Source organism: Macrobrachium nipponense, chromosome 2 (genome assembly GCF_015104395.2).
Source record: "Macrobrachium nipponense isolate FS-2020 chromosome 2, ASM1510439v2, whole genome shotgun sequence".
Taxonomy (NCBI): Eukaryota; Metazoa; Arthropoda; class Malacostraca; order Decapoda; family Palaemonidae; genus Macrobrachium; species Macrobrachium nipponense.
Window position 1 is genome coordinate 98,895,224 of NC_087201.1, and position 15,439 is coordinate 98,910,662.

General features: G+C 49.1%; 1 pseudogene; it reads left to right on the plus strand.

Moving 5' to 3' along the window:
• The first annotated feature begins 2,160 nt into the window (after positions 1-2,160).
• LOC135221578 (DNA-directed RNA polymerase II subunit RPB3-like) overlaps positions 2,161-15,439 on the plus strand; it is a 20,885-nt pseudogene continuing 7,606 nt past the window's right edge.

The window sequence follows — 15,439 nt, forward strand, 5'->3', positions numbered from 1 at the left end:
CGGGAGCTGGCCTCTGCTGATACGTAGGAATGGAGGGTGGCGGCCAGGGTGGTCAGGACTAAAAGGAAGGACAATGTCCTAAAAGGAGCCTAAACAGACCTAAACAAAGGAACATGCATGCATGAACACTGAGCTAAGGAGCGATGTAGGCTACGAGCTCAACAGAGCTTAGGAATCCCCGTGAAAAGCTAAGCATAAAGAAACATGGAAAAGCTGCACAAAGCATAAAAATGTAAATATATGTACTGCTAATATTCAAGCTACAACAGTATAGGAGACCGAAGAAGCATGAAACAATGAAACACGTGGGACGAGCCGCCCGAGACAACTCTATAACCAGGCCGAAGGAGGCGCTGTCTTATAACCTAAATAAAAATGGTTAAACGGGTCCCTGGCTGGCTAAAATTAAGTGAAACACTTCTAGCAGTACTTAACTTAGATGCAGCGCTGGCTTGACGTTCCATGATAAGGATAAATCCAGAAATCAGAGCACAAAACACAGCGTAGAAAAACACGTGTGCGCAAGATGGTGCTAACGAAAAGGATGACCGGTAGAGGCGCTAGTGATGGCGTCGGGAGCGCTAGTAGTAGTCGTAACTGGGTGCGGGCCTTGCATTGGCCCTCTCAGGTAGGAGGATTTTGTAGAAGGATGGATCTAAATGGTAAGAGACCCATGGTAGTGGTTTCACTCACCCCAGAAACCATACCGACACCTTTTATATAAGGTGAGCGAGTCAGAATATTCTGACATTCCAATTTAGCTTTTACTCTGGTAATGTTAGCAATATTTACCTTAAAAATGTGTGCTAAAGGGACATTTCATGAAGCGACATGGGCTGAGCCCAGAAATGGAGGAAGGGGAGGATTCAAAAATGAATTAATCAAGATAGGAAAACCTATTCTTTGCTGATGATGGGTTAGTATTAGCAGGAAATATAGAAGATGCAAGGAAAAATATAAACATTTTATTAGATATAGGAAATAAATTTGGGTTAGAAATAAATAAAGAGAAAAGCAGCATTATTATTTTCAATATGTAGGAAAAACTGGAAGAGATTGTGGGAGATACAAGTGCGGGAGAATATAACATATTTATATAGATAAATGATACTAGAAATTTGTTTAAGCTACAGATAAAGGAAATGATGTACAAAGCACAGTAATTAGCCAACCTACCCTACTCGGTGATAGAGAAAAGCTGTAACAAAGTAGTACTTATAGTTAAAATGTACTGGAAAAATATAGCTCTACCATCAGTCTTGTATGGGACCAATGTAGTTAATTAAACAGACACAGAAATAGAAAAATTGCAAAGAATAGAGAATGGGGTTTATAGAAAAATATTAGGAACTTGTAGAAGTACGTACAGTAGTAGCCACATTAAGGGGGAAATAGGAGCATCTACCATATAAAGCAGAATTATAAGTGGAAAGCTAAGTTATGTAAGTAATATTACTACAAATGGACGAAAAGAGTTATTTTAGAAAATAATTATAGATATGCAAGAAAAACAAAGAAAATGGTGGAAAACAGTAGAATAGCACATGCATGAAATTAAAATCAATTTAGGAAACTAGAATGAACATCCAAAGCAGAAATTAGAGGCATAGCCAGAATCTGGGACACAGTGAAGTGGAAAGAGGACATGAAAAATAAAGTGACCATAAATATACAAAAGAAGTGGGAAAGTCAAATAAAAGAAGAAATTTTTTACAACATTTTTTTTGCTTCGGACATTCTTTTAGAGCAAGAACCTACTCATTACACCTAAATATAATAAAGACACCAGAATGGGAACACCTTTCGTCCTTATTGTGTAAATACAGTAGAGGATATTTTTCATTTTCTATTATATTGTTTTGATTACAGGGAAGAACGAATTAGAATAATTTATCTTCAGCAAATTATGAAAGTGATATTGCTGGAAAATTCCTGTTTAAAGAACATAATGAAATAAGAAAAGAGGCCTTAAATCAGATGTGGAAAAAAAAAATTAACGAGCTTAACAAATAAAAAAAAAATACCTCATACGAATAAGAGGCGCCATTGTGAAGGCATTTCCTCGATCTATAACCATAACAGTATTAGTAATTAGTATTTTACTGTATGATTAAGCATAGCATTTTCCAAAAAAAACCAAAACAACTGTTTGGGATTTACAATAGTGAGTAGAAACTAAACAGATACTCATTCCAGGTAGTATAAAGAGTTGGAGGTTATAAATTACTTGGGGGTCCAGAGGGTGGACGTGTAAGGTTAGGTTAGGTAAAGGTAAGTCTGGTTAGGTTATATGATATCTGAAACATGTAGTACAAAAATGCCTACAGTAGCTGTGACCCCCTAGTCAGCATTCATTCTGTGTTGTTTTTATGCAAGTGAATTATGAAATGTAATTTTTGAAACAATATGTTAGTCATTTTGTTGTACTGAGACTCATCTATGTGTATTGGTTTCCAGTGTTTGCAAACAGCATTCGACGGATTATTCATGGCAGAGACTTCCACAATTGCTATTGACTGGGTTCAGTTAGAAGAGAATTCCACTGTTTTGAGTGATGAGTTTATTGCCCATCGTATAGGTCTCATTTCCATTTACTTCTGATGAGCGAGTTGAGCAAATGCAGTATCCAAGAGTGAGTAAAGTGTGTTTATTTTCAATTATGAATAACTTATGTTACATTACTGTAGTTTTTGTTAAGAGAATGAAAATTACAAATTCTGTTGATTTGTGATATGCTTTTCTTGAAAATTCTATTTTTTGACAGTGTAATAGGTGGTAGTATTTTGAATTCATGTATTTATGACACCAAGGAGCCTCTAACAATATGTACGGTATTTGTTCGACACGGCATACAAACCTTCGGTCCTTTTACAATAGGAAGGTACTAGCGGCAGCTGGATAGGTCGTAAGCTTTCGAACAAGGGGTTCGGTAGTTAACTGCTTGTCCGACAGGCGCGCGCGCGCGACTGGGAGGTAAACAAATCACTTTTTGCTTTCGGCCTGCTGGCGTGTGGACGTTGGTATCATCGCTCTCTGCCCGCTTCATCGTCGTTTGCTTTCGCATGATTGTGTTTTTTGTTTTCTTTTTCTAATTATCTAGTGGAAACTGAATTGTAAGTACAATCATTCATTGAATTCAATTGTGAATTAAAGGATCTTGGTGTCACCACGCCCTCCGATTACCGAGTGCCGGGACTGAAGGGCGTAAGTGCGGAATTAATTTTCCCAGGAATGATCCTCGTATTGTGTATCTCGGTGCGAGGGCGGGAGCGCTCGCTCCGAGCGTAGATTGGGTTGGAAATGTGTAGATGAAAATCGTAAGTAAGTGCTCTTTTCATTTATATTTTTTTGACCTGTATGCCCGTTGCCGAACGAATGCGCTCGGCACGGAAACCTTTCAGTATGGAAGTGGAATCGCAAGTACAGTATTCTTTTTCATTTTCATATATTATTTTGATTGTAGCAATACTCATTTTGGATCAGTTTCCGAGCTTACCCGGAAATTGATCCTTCCCCCTTTTTTGTATTTTTGAATGAAGTGAAATCGCAAGTGCAGTTCTTTTTCATTTTCATTTTTTTTATTGAGATTTGCATTGTTTACTGGGATCAATGTTTCCGCTATTCCGGGAATTGATCCTTCCCCTTTTTATTTGTATGAAGTGAAATCGCAAGCGCAGTAGTCTTTTCATTTTCATATATTTTTTGATTGCATCAATTCATTATGGATCAAGGTTTCCAGAAACCTTGATCCATAAAGGTAAGGAATTGATCCTTTCACCCTTGCGCTCGGTACCTAGGGCGCAAATGCGCTCGTTCCGAGCCCTTATTCATTGTGAAGTGAATCGTATGCAAGAATGCATTTTCATTTTATTCCTTATTATTGATTGCATCAATATTTATTTGGTTCAAGTTCCGCTCAGTCAGGGAATTGATCCTTATGCCCTTGCATTCGGGCCGATGGCACGATTGCTCTCGGGCTCTTATATTGTTGTTGGGTACATGGGTACTGTGCGGGGGCGGGGGTGGGGAACGAGAACCCCCCCCGCTCAGCTCCCACAGATGGCCCTTCCCCTTGGGGGGGGGGGGGGGGGAGGTTATCGGCGTTCTTCTCCTCGCCCGATCCGTCGAGCGCGGGGAGGGCGCTCGGTGCCCACCCGATGTACAATTGTATTAGGGGTCTTCCACTCGTTCGGAGAGGGCTCACCCCCCCGCGCGAGGGGACTTCCCCCCCACTAATCGCTGCTACTGTTATTTCCGCAGGTGCTACTGCCACGAGGGTGGACCTTGGTGAGGTATGGGCGTCCTTCCATTTGCAGGGCGTGCTAGTGTCCAGGGGCTGCGGTTCTATGTCTGGGCCTACTGCGGTCACCCATGGAGTGGTGACCACGCAACCAGGTGACGACGTCCCTCCTCACCTGGTGTTACTCGCCTCACGTGGTAACAGTCTTGCCTACAGCCGCTGTGAAGTGCCGTTCGCCGTAACCGAGAGGGGGGTGGGCGTGCCGCCGCCGCTCGTGGTTTGCCGCGCTGCAGCGACCACACTTCCGCTGCCCTAGAGCTCGCCCCTGGACCTGCCGCCAGTACCAGGATGTTGCTGACTGCTGCTCCACTTCCTGGGTTTCCGGTGCTGCCTGCCGTACCTGCCGATTCTGGGCTGACTGTCCATGCAGTTGCTGCGCTGGCTGTCCCTGCCGTTGCTGCGCTGGCTGTCCCTGCCGTTGCTGCGCTGGCTGTCCCTACGATTGCTGTGCTGGCTGTGCCTGCTGTTCCTGAGATGCCCATACCTGCTGATGTCGTCCCTGTTCGTGGTGGTACTACCCCAGACTTTGGTCTGTCTGTACAGGTGCGTCCGGGCCCTGTGGCTTCGGCTACAGCAGCCCGGCTCCGCCCTGGATAGCAGATCTTACGTCTGTCCTGAGGAAGCTGACGAAGAAGAGGAGGAAGGTGTCGTCGTCGTCGTCTTCAATCTTCTTTCATCGTCGTCGGCTGCCGTCTTCTCCCCTTCGACTTCTAAGGCTTCCCACAGCAGCCGAGGAAGAAGAAGGTTGCCTCCCTCCCTCCTAAGAAGTCTCCCTCGGGAGCTTCTCGGGACCCGGGTCTCACATCGGGGGGGGTGGTGGGACGGGAGGGTTCCTTCCGCTGGTCCTCCTGCTCCTTCGGGGAGCGGGGCCCGTCTCTTTCTTCCGCAAGGAGACGACTACGGGACCAGAGGGGTACCGGCTAACACCGGTAACTTCCTCGCCTGGTGTCAGTGGTTCTGCCACTGCATCAGGGTCCGTCTCGGCCTCTCGTTCGCGGGATGAGGTACCGAGTAGTACGGTCGCCTACAGCGACCGTGCAGCCAGGAACCGCCAGACCTCTGAGTCCGCTCAGCGTCAGGTTCACGGCACGGGGCGGAAGACTGGGGTGACAGCCGCTTATGCGACTCTCACCAGACCAGCTCTCCACTCTCGCGGCGAACAGCTGGCTACCCGGGGACGTGACGGTCCACGACCGACCACGGGCTGAGGCTGGGAAGAGGTCCTCCCGTTCGCCGGTGCCAGCCACGGCTGGAACCAGCGACGTGACGTGCCGTGAGGACAAGCACCGGTCTCACTGTGACAGTGGAGCCTGCTGAGGTCGCCTGACCGTCGCTCTCACAGAAAGCGACCGGGTACGGCAAACCAGCACCAGCCTCTTCTGATACTCGAGATCGGGGCCGCTGTGCTCAGTCCAGCCGTTCTCCACAGGAGACGGTTCGACCAGGCCTGCAGCTCGATCGCCACCGCGGGTTGACGATCGCCTGCAGCCCTCAAAGAAAAAAGCCTGCTGGTGCTGCCAGCGAGCAATGAGGGAGCGTCAGGTCTGCCTCTCCCGTCTATCTTCAACCTCCTCGGGTTTACACCGGGAGGAGCGAGGTATTGAGGAGTGATCGTGAGGGGTGCGCCCCTCATGATCCCACCACAAAACGCCCTACTTGCCAGGGCACGGTTCTTGGGGGACCCGGGCCAGGACGTATGCGCAAAGTGGATGGGGAAGACCCGAGAGGGCTGTCGCTGTTCCCCCCATTCTTAGCAGAAGGTTTCTGGAATATGCTCTTGTTCGAAGGGCTTAACGGTCCCACTCTGCAAGATGCTGTGACTTTCCGAGATCCAGAGGGAACTTTGTCGAGGTTACGGCGCTGATTCGTCAGCACAATGATCTCGGGGAAGGATCGCCGCTCCCACCAGCAGAGCCACGTCTCGGCTCGAGTCGTTTTGGGGCCCGAGAAGGGAACCCAAATCGACGGTGGGTCTGCCGCGATCGGAGCTTGCCGACTGGGTTGAACCAGGTAGTCTCTCGTCTCCGGACAAGAAGGCTCTCTCAGTTCTGGACGGTCGAACAAGCTACTTCACCTCCTCTACTTGCGACAGAGGCGTTTCTACGTGTCTTCGGACACCGTATTTAAATACCCCTTCGGTCCTCCTGAGGTTTCGACCTCGACGAGGACTGGAATGAGTCGGAGCGGTATCGGCTCTCTCCTGTCAGGTGTCGATTAGCCCCACCCAGACGACGTTCACAGTGGAAGGACGGCGTTCCCCCTCACCTGCTGCCGGAAGTGGGGGGGTGCCTGGCCAGCCATTGGGAACCCGGTCCAACAGCAGGGCGTAACGTTCCAGGGGACATCGAAGGACGTAGCATTGAGACAGGAGATCAAGACCATGCTGAGCAAGAGAGCTGTAGAAATCGGCACGGATCAGTCACCGGGCTTTTACAGCCGACTCTTCCTGGTGGAAAAGTCTACGAGAGGCTGGCGCCCGGTGATAGATCTCTCTCCCCTGAACCGGTTGGTTCGCCAGAGGACCCGGTTCACGATGGAGACGGCACGCGCAGTGCTCGACTCTATCAGGGAGAACGATTACAGGCTTTCAGTGGACTTGAAGGATGCGTATTTACAAATACCCATTCATCAGGTCCTCCAGAAAGTACCTCCGCTTCATCCTCGACGGGACGGTGTACCAGCTCAGGCCCACGTTGCTTCGGTCTCTCAACCGTCCCACAGGGGTGTTTTCACGCGAGTGTTTCACTCTGGGTTGGTGCTTTGGGCCCTTGGGGGCCCATTCGCACGGGATACGTCTGATGGGGTATCTCGACGATTGGTTAGTCCTGGCGAGCTACCGCTCGCAGTTGCTACAGGACAGGGATCGACTGCGCGGGAGTTCTGTCGCGATCTGGGGATCGTTCTGAACTTCGAAAAGTCCGATCTCGAGCACAAGCAGAGGATGAAGTACCTGGGTATGCGGATCGACACGGTAGCAGGGCGAGTCTTCCCCGCAGACTCGCGGATCAGCAGATTCAGGGAGGCAGCCAACCAGTTCCTGTCTCGGCAGAACAGGTAGCTCAGCGATGGCAAGTCGTGATCGGACACCTGTCGTCACTCGGGAAGGCCAGTCCCTAACGGGCGTCTTCACCTGCGGTCTCTTCAGGGAGACTGAAGGAGAGTTGGTCACAGGCGACGGATCCCCCAAGCTTTCCATTGTCACGGAACACAGGAGGTGAGGCAGGACCTAGCCGGGTGGTGGACTGGACGACAGGAACCCCTTAAGAAGAGTGCCTCTGCGCACTCTCCCCCCGGGACATGCAGCTGCTCTCAGACGCATCGACCGAGGGATGGGGCGCACACCTGGAAGAGTTGCGGACTTCAGGAGTGTGGTACGAGAACGACAAGCACCTTCACATCAATGTACTGAAACTCAAGGCAGCGTCCTCGCTCTCCAAGAGTTCCAGGACCGCTTGATGGGACACTCAGTTGGTGTTTGATGTACGTCAACACCACGGTGGTGGCTTACGTCAACAAACTGGGGGGGGGGCCTAGTGTCTCTCCCGTTGTATCAGTTGACTCGGCAGGTGCACGAAAAGTTGGGGGGGGGGCCCGAGGCGCACTCAATAGAGCTGTCGGCACGCTACATTCCAGGGAAGGAATGTAGTAGCAGACACGCTCAGCAGCCGTCGGGATCAGGTGATAGGGACCGAATGGTCTCTACACCAGGACGTGGCGGGAAAGGCTCTTCGACCTGTTGTTTGGCGGCGACCAGTCGAGGATCTGTTCGCCATCCGGCACAACAGGAAGCTCCAGGTGTTCTTCTCGCCGTGCCGGATCCATGGGCAGCTGCAGAGGACGCTCTTCAACACCCGTGGGACAACCTCTTCGCCTATGCCTTTCCCCCGTTCAGCCTGATTCGCAAGGTGATCAGTCGAGCACTGGTCATCCCGAATCTCAGGATGATCCTGATGGCTCCCAAATGGCCACAGGCCATTTGGTATCCGGACCTGCTGGCTCTTCTCGCAAGAGAACCGAGAGAAATTCCCCATTGGCACAACCTTCTCGCCCAGCCACACGTCGAGCGGTACCACCGAGCAGTCCAGTCCTACGTCTTCACGGCTGGCTGTTATCCACCATCTCTTGCGAACGAGAAGCTTTTTCGTAGCGCAGCAACAGAGATGGCTGGAAACGTCCGTCAGTCCTCTGCAGCTGTGTACCAGGGGAAGTCGGCCGTCTTCTGTGGTTGGTGTCGTAGACGGGGCCTATCTCCTCTCAGAGCCACTCTTCAGCAGTAGCGGTTTCCTCGTTTTTCTTCGCCGAGGAAGCTCCTCTAAGTTCCCACAGTCAAAGGATACAGAGCCGCCTTGACGCTCGTCCTGAAAACTGACGGGTTATGGACATCTCGAACTCGTTCGAGATCTCCTTGCTTAAGAGCAGCCTCCAAAGGTCTTGCCAACCCAGGGAACTCACAAGACCCTCTTCTTGCTGGACCTGCATCGGCGAAGAGAGTACGGGAACTTCATGCAGATAATGATGTGGATGAGATGCTGCTTTGTCCTGGGAGGACGCTACGGCGCTATCTGAAGAGAACTCGACACCTCGGGCCTGAGTGTCGACGCCTCTTCGTTAGCAACGGGGTCACCAGAAAGAAGTATCAAGAAACACTCTTTCGTCCTGGCTGCGTGAGGTCTTCAGGAGGGCGTATGAGCTGATGGTAGTGACGACATCCGTACGTCCCGTCCGAGAGCTCACGAAGTCCAGAAGTATTGGCCCCTCGTTGGCGTTTCGTAAGAACTTCTCCGTGGCGCAGGTATGGAAGGCAGGGGTCTGGTACAACCAGACCACCGGCACCTTCCTTATACCTCTTGGATATTGCCCATAGGTCCTTGGATCGGTTTCCTTAGGACCCGTGGTGGCTGCTCAACACGTCGTCTAGCTAACCAGACCCTAGCAGGCTGAACAGCATCGAGTCCTGGTGTGACTGTATGAATAGATAGTGAATGAGAAAGTGACTGGCTTCTCTTTCTATCTTTTTCTACCCCCTCTACCTGTGGGTAGAGGGATACGGTCATTACCCTGCTGGATAAGGACGAGATGCCGGTGAGCTATATGACAGAGCCCCATCCTATCCCTTTCACTAGGATAGGAGCAGAATATTCCACCACTCTTCTACAAGGGGGGGAAGTGGATGCCTACAAGAGTCAAAACCATGACTTTATCTTTGCTCCTGTACAGGAACAAGTTCTTACATTGCTGGTACGAAGAGATACGCTTGCCTCTCTCTTAGTACTCGGTCCAGAGGTCTGACCATTGATCCTGCGGTGCACACCCCGATCAATCGGACAGAGGCTTGGATCCCTCCCTCGCTCTTACGACCAGGGAGGCTTCCAAGGTTGGGCGAACACCAGTCTGTTCACAAAAGACTCAGATTCACCCACCAAGAAGTGAGTCTTCCTATTGTAAAAGGACCGAAGGTTTGTATGCCGTGTCGGAACAAATGACAATTTGTCCAAAATTGCATTTTTCCTAACTATACAAACCTGAGGTCCTTTTACACATAGCCCCACCTCATGCCACCTCCCCCTCATCTGCAGTTTTTTTGCTTGGCCAAAAGCAAAAGTGATTTGTTTACCTCCCAGTCGCGCGCCTGCGCGCGCCTGTCGGACAAGCAGTTAACTACCGAACCCCTTGTTCGAAAGCTTACGACCTATCCAGCTGCCGCTAGTACCTTCCTATTGTAAAAGGACCTCAGGTTTGTATAGTTAGGAAAAATGCAATTTTGGACAAATTGTCATTTTGGGATAAAGTGATTGTAATTTAATAGGTATTTGATCCTAATATTAAAGCTTTATGCTGAACTGTTTGAAATTTCAGGAATGTTCATGCACAGATTACTGTAGTGAATGTGGAGTTTGTTTATTCACACTAGATGTCAAGTGTTTGGATGATCACACACGCCAGGTAACCACAGCAAGATCTAAAGTCTGAAGATGGACGTGTAATTCCTGTCACATCACGCCATCGAGAACGATGAGGCCAGCGAGTATGGTGAATCAGATGGTAAGTAAAATATAAAAGAATACTAGGAGGGATGACCTCTTGAGTCTAATTTCCTTTAAAACTGGTGTGAACTTAGGTATTTTGGCTCCATGTGATAACCGCTTTGATTAGATTAAATGAAGTATTTAGTAGTCTTGGCTAAGTGGTCTAGCCTACATAGAACTTTTGTACAAGTAATAGCTTTCGTACTTGTAGGTTTAAGATCTAATGTCAATACAGGCAGTCCCCGGTTAACGGCAACATAAAACCTGGTTATTGTGCAATAAACCCAGGTAAGGCACTGTAAAATCAGGTTAATGGAGCCATAAAGTCAGAATGCCATAAACTGGGGATTGGTTGTATAGTTAGAAAAACACATGGTGCCATGGGGAGCAAAAGATTGGCTTCTATCTTTCATGGTGTTAGTTTTGGTTATGGTAGATACATTATAGAGATCCCTGTATATTACGTATATGAAAATAATGGTCTGGTGAGTGTTGAAAACGGGTTTCTTGTTAGCTTTAGGCTTGCATTCACACAGGTTTACCTGTCACTCTCCCTGTCAGTTCATCAAAACTGATGTTAAAACATATGTGTGGACGATAGTTTGTGGGCTGTCAGTTTACTCACCAAAACTGATGAACTGATGGAATTTCCGTAAGTTCTTTTGACTGATTGACAGGCAATTGCACATGTGGACGGGTAAGCAACGATTTTATGACAGTTCACCGCCGGATTTCACCGGGGAATGATCTCAGCCGCTCATACCAAAATATGGATAAACTATGTACAGGCAGTCCCCCGGTTTACGACGGTGTCGGCTTACGACGTTCCGAGGTTACGACGCTTGTCAATAGATGTTATTTTCCAGGGTTTACACTCCTACAACGCTCATCTGGGAGAATGAAATATGACACCAAAAATGCAAAATAATCAATATTTGAAGGTTTTTTTGATGAAAAATGCCATAAGAATGCAGTTTACATAGTTTTCAATGCACCCAAAGCATTAAAAGTAAGGTTTTCTTAGGATTTTTGACGATGTTCCGGCTTACGACGATTTTCAGCTTACGACATGTCTAAAGAACGGAACCCCCGTCGTAACCCTGGGACCGCCTGTACAGTGAACCCCCTTTTTCCTGGACTCCGGATTAGCGGATTCCTCTGCGGGCGTTGAGGGAAATTTGCCTATTCGCGGTATTTTTCTATGAGAAATATCCAAAAATTACTGTTGTTCATACGCGAACAAATCTTCGGGTCTTAACAATAGGATCATTTCTAGCGCCTAGCTGAATCCAGTTAAAAAACAGATGAAAGCAAGGAATCTTGTGATATCTGGCAATGCATGCGTAGATCGGGTGAAGGATGGTCAAAGACCATCCACTTACGATCACGCATCAGTCTTTCTTTTGACCGCCTGGGCAAGAGTAGTGTTTACCTCTCTCGGCCTTTACCGGGTTCATTGCCCGTTTCGCTTGTGTTTAGTGTGTGTGGGGCAGATATTATGGCTTCTTCTGCTCCTTCTTGGCCTTGTCAATGTGTGTGCCCCGGAATTCCAGGTTTTCCGTGTTCTTATTTTTTGTACTTGAATCCTTGCATGGATGCTGGGCATGGCCTTAAGAGCAGTGGAAGTCGTTTTATAGCAAGAGAGAACATCGGAGGGTTTCGACTCTTCCTTCATGGAAAGGTTTTTCGCCCCTTCCCGATGATTCGTCTCCTGCAGTATTCAACCCCCATAGTAGAGTTGTTCCTGTGTCTCCTTCTTTTTCCTCCATTGATTCGTCGCTGGAAGTATTGGGAGGCCACCAGGCTGATGTTTGTAATGTCGCCCCTTCTTCTTCGGGAATTAATTTGATTTCTGGGAAGGGGGAGGTTTTTTTAATCATTCTCATATCTTACAGAGTTGGAGCGGTCCAAGACGGCAGCGATTGGGAGACGCTCAGGCTAGGGGGTACCCCATCCTGGAGGGGTTGCTTGCACACTTTCTGGAGGATCGCTACCCCCCGTCCTCAGGCTGGCCAGGCCATTCCCCCTCCTCCTGGCCTCGTCTTTGTGGGTAGTCGAGGTCAGCCATCTTGTATTGCTCCGCCAATGACTGTTGCCACTTCTTCAAGTCAGAGGGAAGCTGTGGCGTCAGCCCTGTGATGACGTCACAGGATCCGACGATGTGTATTCCTCCGCCAGTGGCATCTGATTTCCCTTCTCACCGAGGGGAGGCCATGACATCATCACTACTTTGACGTCACTCCCATCGATGACGTCACTCCCAATGAGCCCTGCCTCTCTCAGTTGTGATGTCATCTCTGCCGCCCAGTTTGCTACTTCTCCCTTCCATGTCATTGGAGCCTTCTCTTGCAGATCAGTCTGAGGTTATATGCCAGGCAATGCTTAAGTGGTTGACTTGGTTTTGGATGTTAAGCTGGCTGCCTTGTCGGTTGGGAGCATTGGAAGGAAATGCTTAAGGAACCAGTACTGTCTTTTCCCTCTTCCCCCTCTACGCCACATCGGCGTATCAAGCATTGAAAGGCTAAGGACTTTGCTCTTTCTTCACCTACGAGGGAGAAACTACGTGGACGTGTTCTCAAGAATCTTGGTGTTTTGAAGAGTATTAGTGGCTTTGTCCTATGCATCGAATCACGGGTGTGTTGCAACTTCCCCCGTACGTTCATGTCTCGTGTGTGTTGTAACCTCCCCAGTCCATGCACATTGCGAGCGTGTTGCAACCTCCCCTGAGAGTGTTAGTGTATCTTCCCTTGTGTAATCTGCAGCGGCTGCTCCGTCCTCTGCATCGAATTGTGGGCATGTTGCAACTTCCCCCGTCGGCACATTGTGAGCGTTGTTGCAACCTCCACCCTGTCCGTGCACATGATTCAAGTGCTCCTTCTTCTCCAAGGCCTATTTGTTGCCGTAAGGATCTCAAGGCGCCTGTCAATAGGTTGAAGGTGTGAGCGTGAAGCTGCTGCAGCAGGAGTGTTTGCCTGCCCTCTCACTGATACTTCTAAGAGTTCAATTCTCGAGGATTCTCGTTCGATCTCGAGTGTTCAGGATTCCTCTCCAACTCACATTCGTAAGTCAGCCACGCCTGTGACCATTCTCAGACATGTTAATGGATCATCTGTTGGAGGAAAACATAGTGATGTTCCTGGTGTTATAGTGTGTTCGTCTCAGGAGCCGATGCGTGGACCAAGCCCAGTCAGGTTAGTTGGTGTTTTGGGTCTGTTTTTGGCTGCTGATCCTACGGTTAATTTTAATGAAGAAGGTGCCTTAGATGGAGCCTACATACCTTCTTATCATTGGTCTCCATTGCTGGAGCAAAGGAGGGAGACACGCAAGAGCTTTTGTTTTCCTTTTCGGTTTTCGGAAGTTGTTGATCTCGTTCATGGGTTCAACAATTTGGAAAGTAGGTCTCAGGCTCGGTTGTCTTCCCCCCTCCTTGCTTGGAAGCCTTGGTGGGAGCTCCACAGGATCCCAAAGGCTGCTGATCCTACCGTTAATTTTAATGAAGAAGGTGCCTTAGAGGAGCCTACACACCTTCTTATCGTCGGTGTCTGTTGCTGGAGCAAAGGAGGGAGACGCAAGAGTTTTTGTCTTCCTTTTCGGAAGTTGTCGATCTCATTCTTGGGCTCAACAATTTGGAAAGTAGGTCTCAGGCTCGGTTGTCTTCCCTCCTTCTTGCTTGGAAGCCTTGGTGGGAGCTCCACAGGATCCCAAATCTTCTCTCAGCTTCTCTAAGTTAACGTAGCTTCGCTCTAGGGGCTCTGCCAAGCTACTACTACGGCCTCTCACGGGACTAGGAAGTACTATGCTACGAACTCTACTTTTTTTATGTTGCGCCATCTTAAATCAGACATCATTCGCCTGAAGCTGGGATTGACTTTGGAGCAGGTGTGCCCGGTGGCTCCACCCTTGCCTCCGCAGGATGCCTCAGCATTGGAATCTATGGCAGCCTCCAAGTTGCTCACGGTTTCTTGGCTGCTTGGCTGGACTTTTGGTCTATGGTCATTGCCAAAATAGCCTCTGACAGGTCCCCAGAAGGGTTGGTGACTGCATCCTCTCTTGCCAATCTGTTGCAGTCTGGAGGCAAGGCGTTTTTGTATACGGCTCACCTCAGTGTTAATTTATGGGCTAACCTTCTGCTGATTAGAATGCGATAGGCCAGCGTCGGGCTGACACCAAAGACAGACTGGTGCACCAGGCCGTGTCTAAGTCGGAGTCTCGTCCTCAAAGACATCCTTCTCCTCCTCCTCTCTCTGTCCAGCAGTTGTCAAGAAGATCGTCGCCTGGTAGGCCATCGAGGAATTCGAGTTCGGCAGGAGCTTCCCATTCGACTCAGCCTGGGTCAGAGGGTCAAGCTCCCTTTCGCTCTTGTTCCTTTAGGCCAAGAAGGGCCGAAGGGGGTAGAGGTAATAGGACCCTCGGTAGGTTAGGCGCCTCTCCCTCTCCTGTGTCACGGAGGGGGGGTTAACTAGCAGACCTTTGGGCCAAGTTGGGCAGAGTTATGAGGCGGAAGAATGGGTGGGTTTAGATACCCTTCGGGTTGGGTACCTACTGCTATTCGTTTTCTTTCCCCCTCTGTTGGACAAACCGCAGCTCTAGAAGGCATATCCTCCAGATTCTCTGAAGTTCTTGGCTCTTCAGGGGGAGGTGCAGAGGATGCTGGACAAGGTTGCGATAGAGGAAGTGGTGCGTCCGTCTCCGGGGTTTCACAGTCACATCTTCTTGATCTTGGTGCTCAAGGCGTTGGGAGGATGGAGACCTGTGATCGACTTATCCACCTTGAATCACTTCATCAGGAAGACATGGTTGAAGATGGAGACCCCGCGTTCGGTGTTGGCAGCCGTGAGGGAAGGCGACTTCATGCTGTTGATAAACTTAAGGGACACATAATTCCAAATCCCTGTTCATCAGATGTCCAGGAAATTCCTTCGCTTCTCTCTTGGGAATAAGGTCTTTGAGTTCAAAGTCCTATGCTTCGGGCTGACTACAGCCTCTCAAGTGTTTCACAAGGGTCTTCTCTCGTGTCAAGTTGGGTCCATGCTTCAGGGGATGTGTGTTTACTGAGATTCCTCGATGATTACTTGGTCTTGCAGTTTCCAGGGAAAGCTGCTGCAGGACAAGG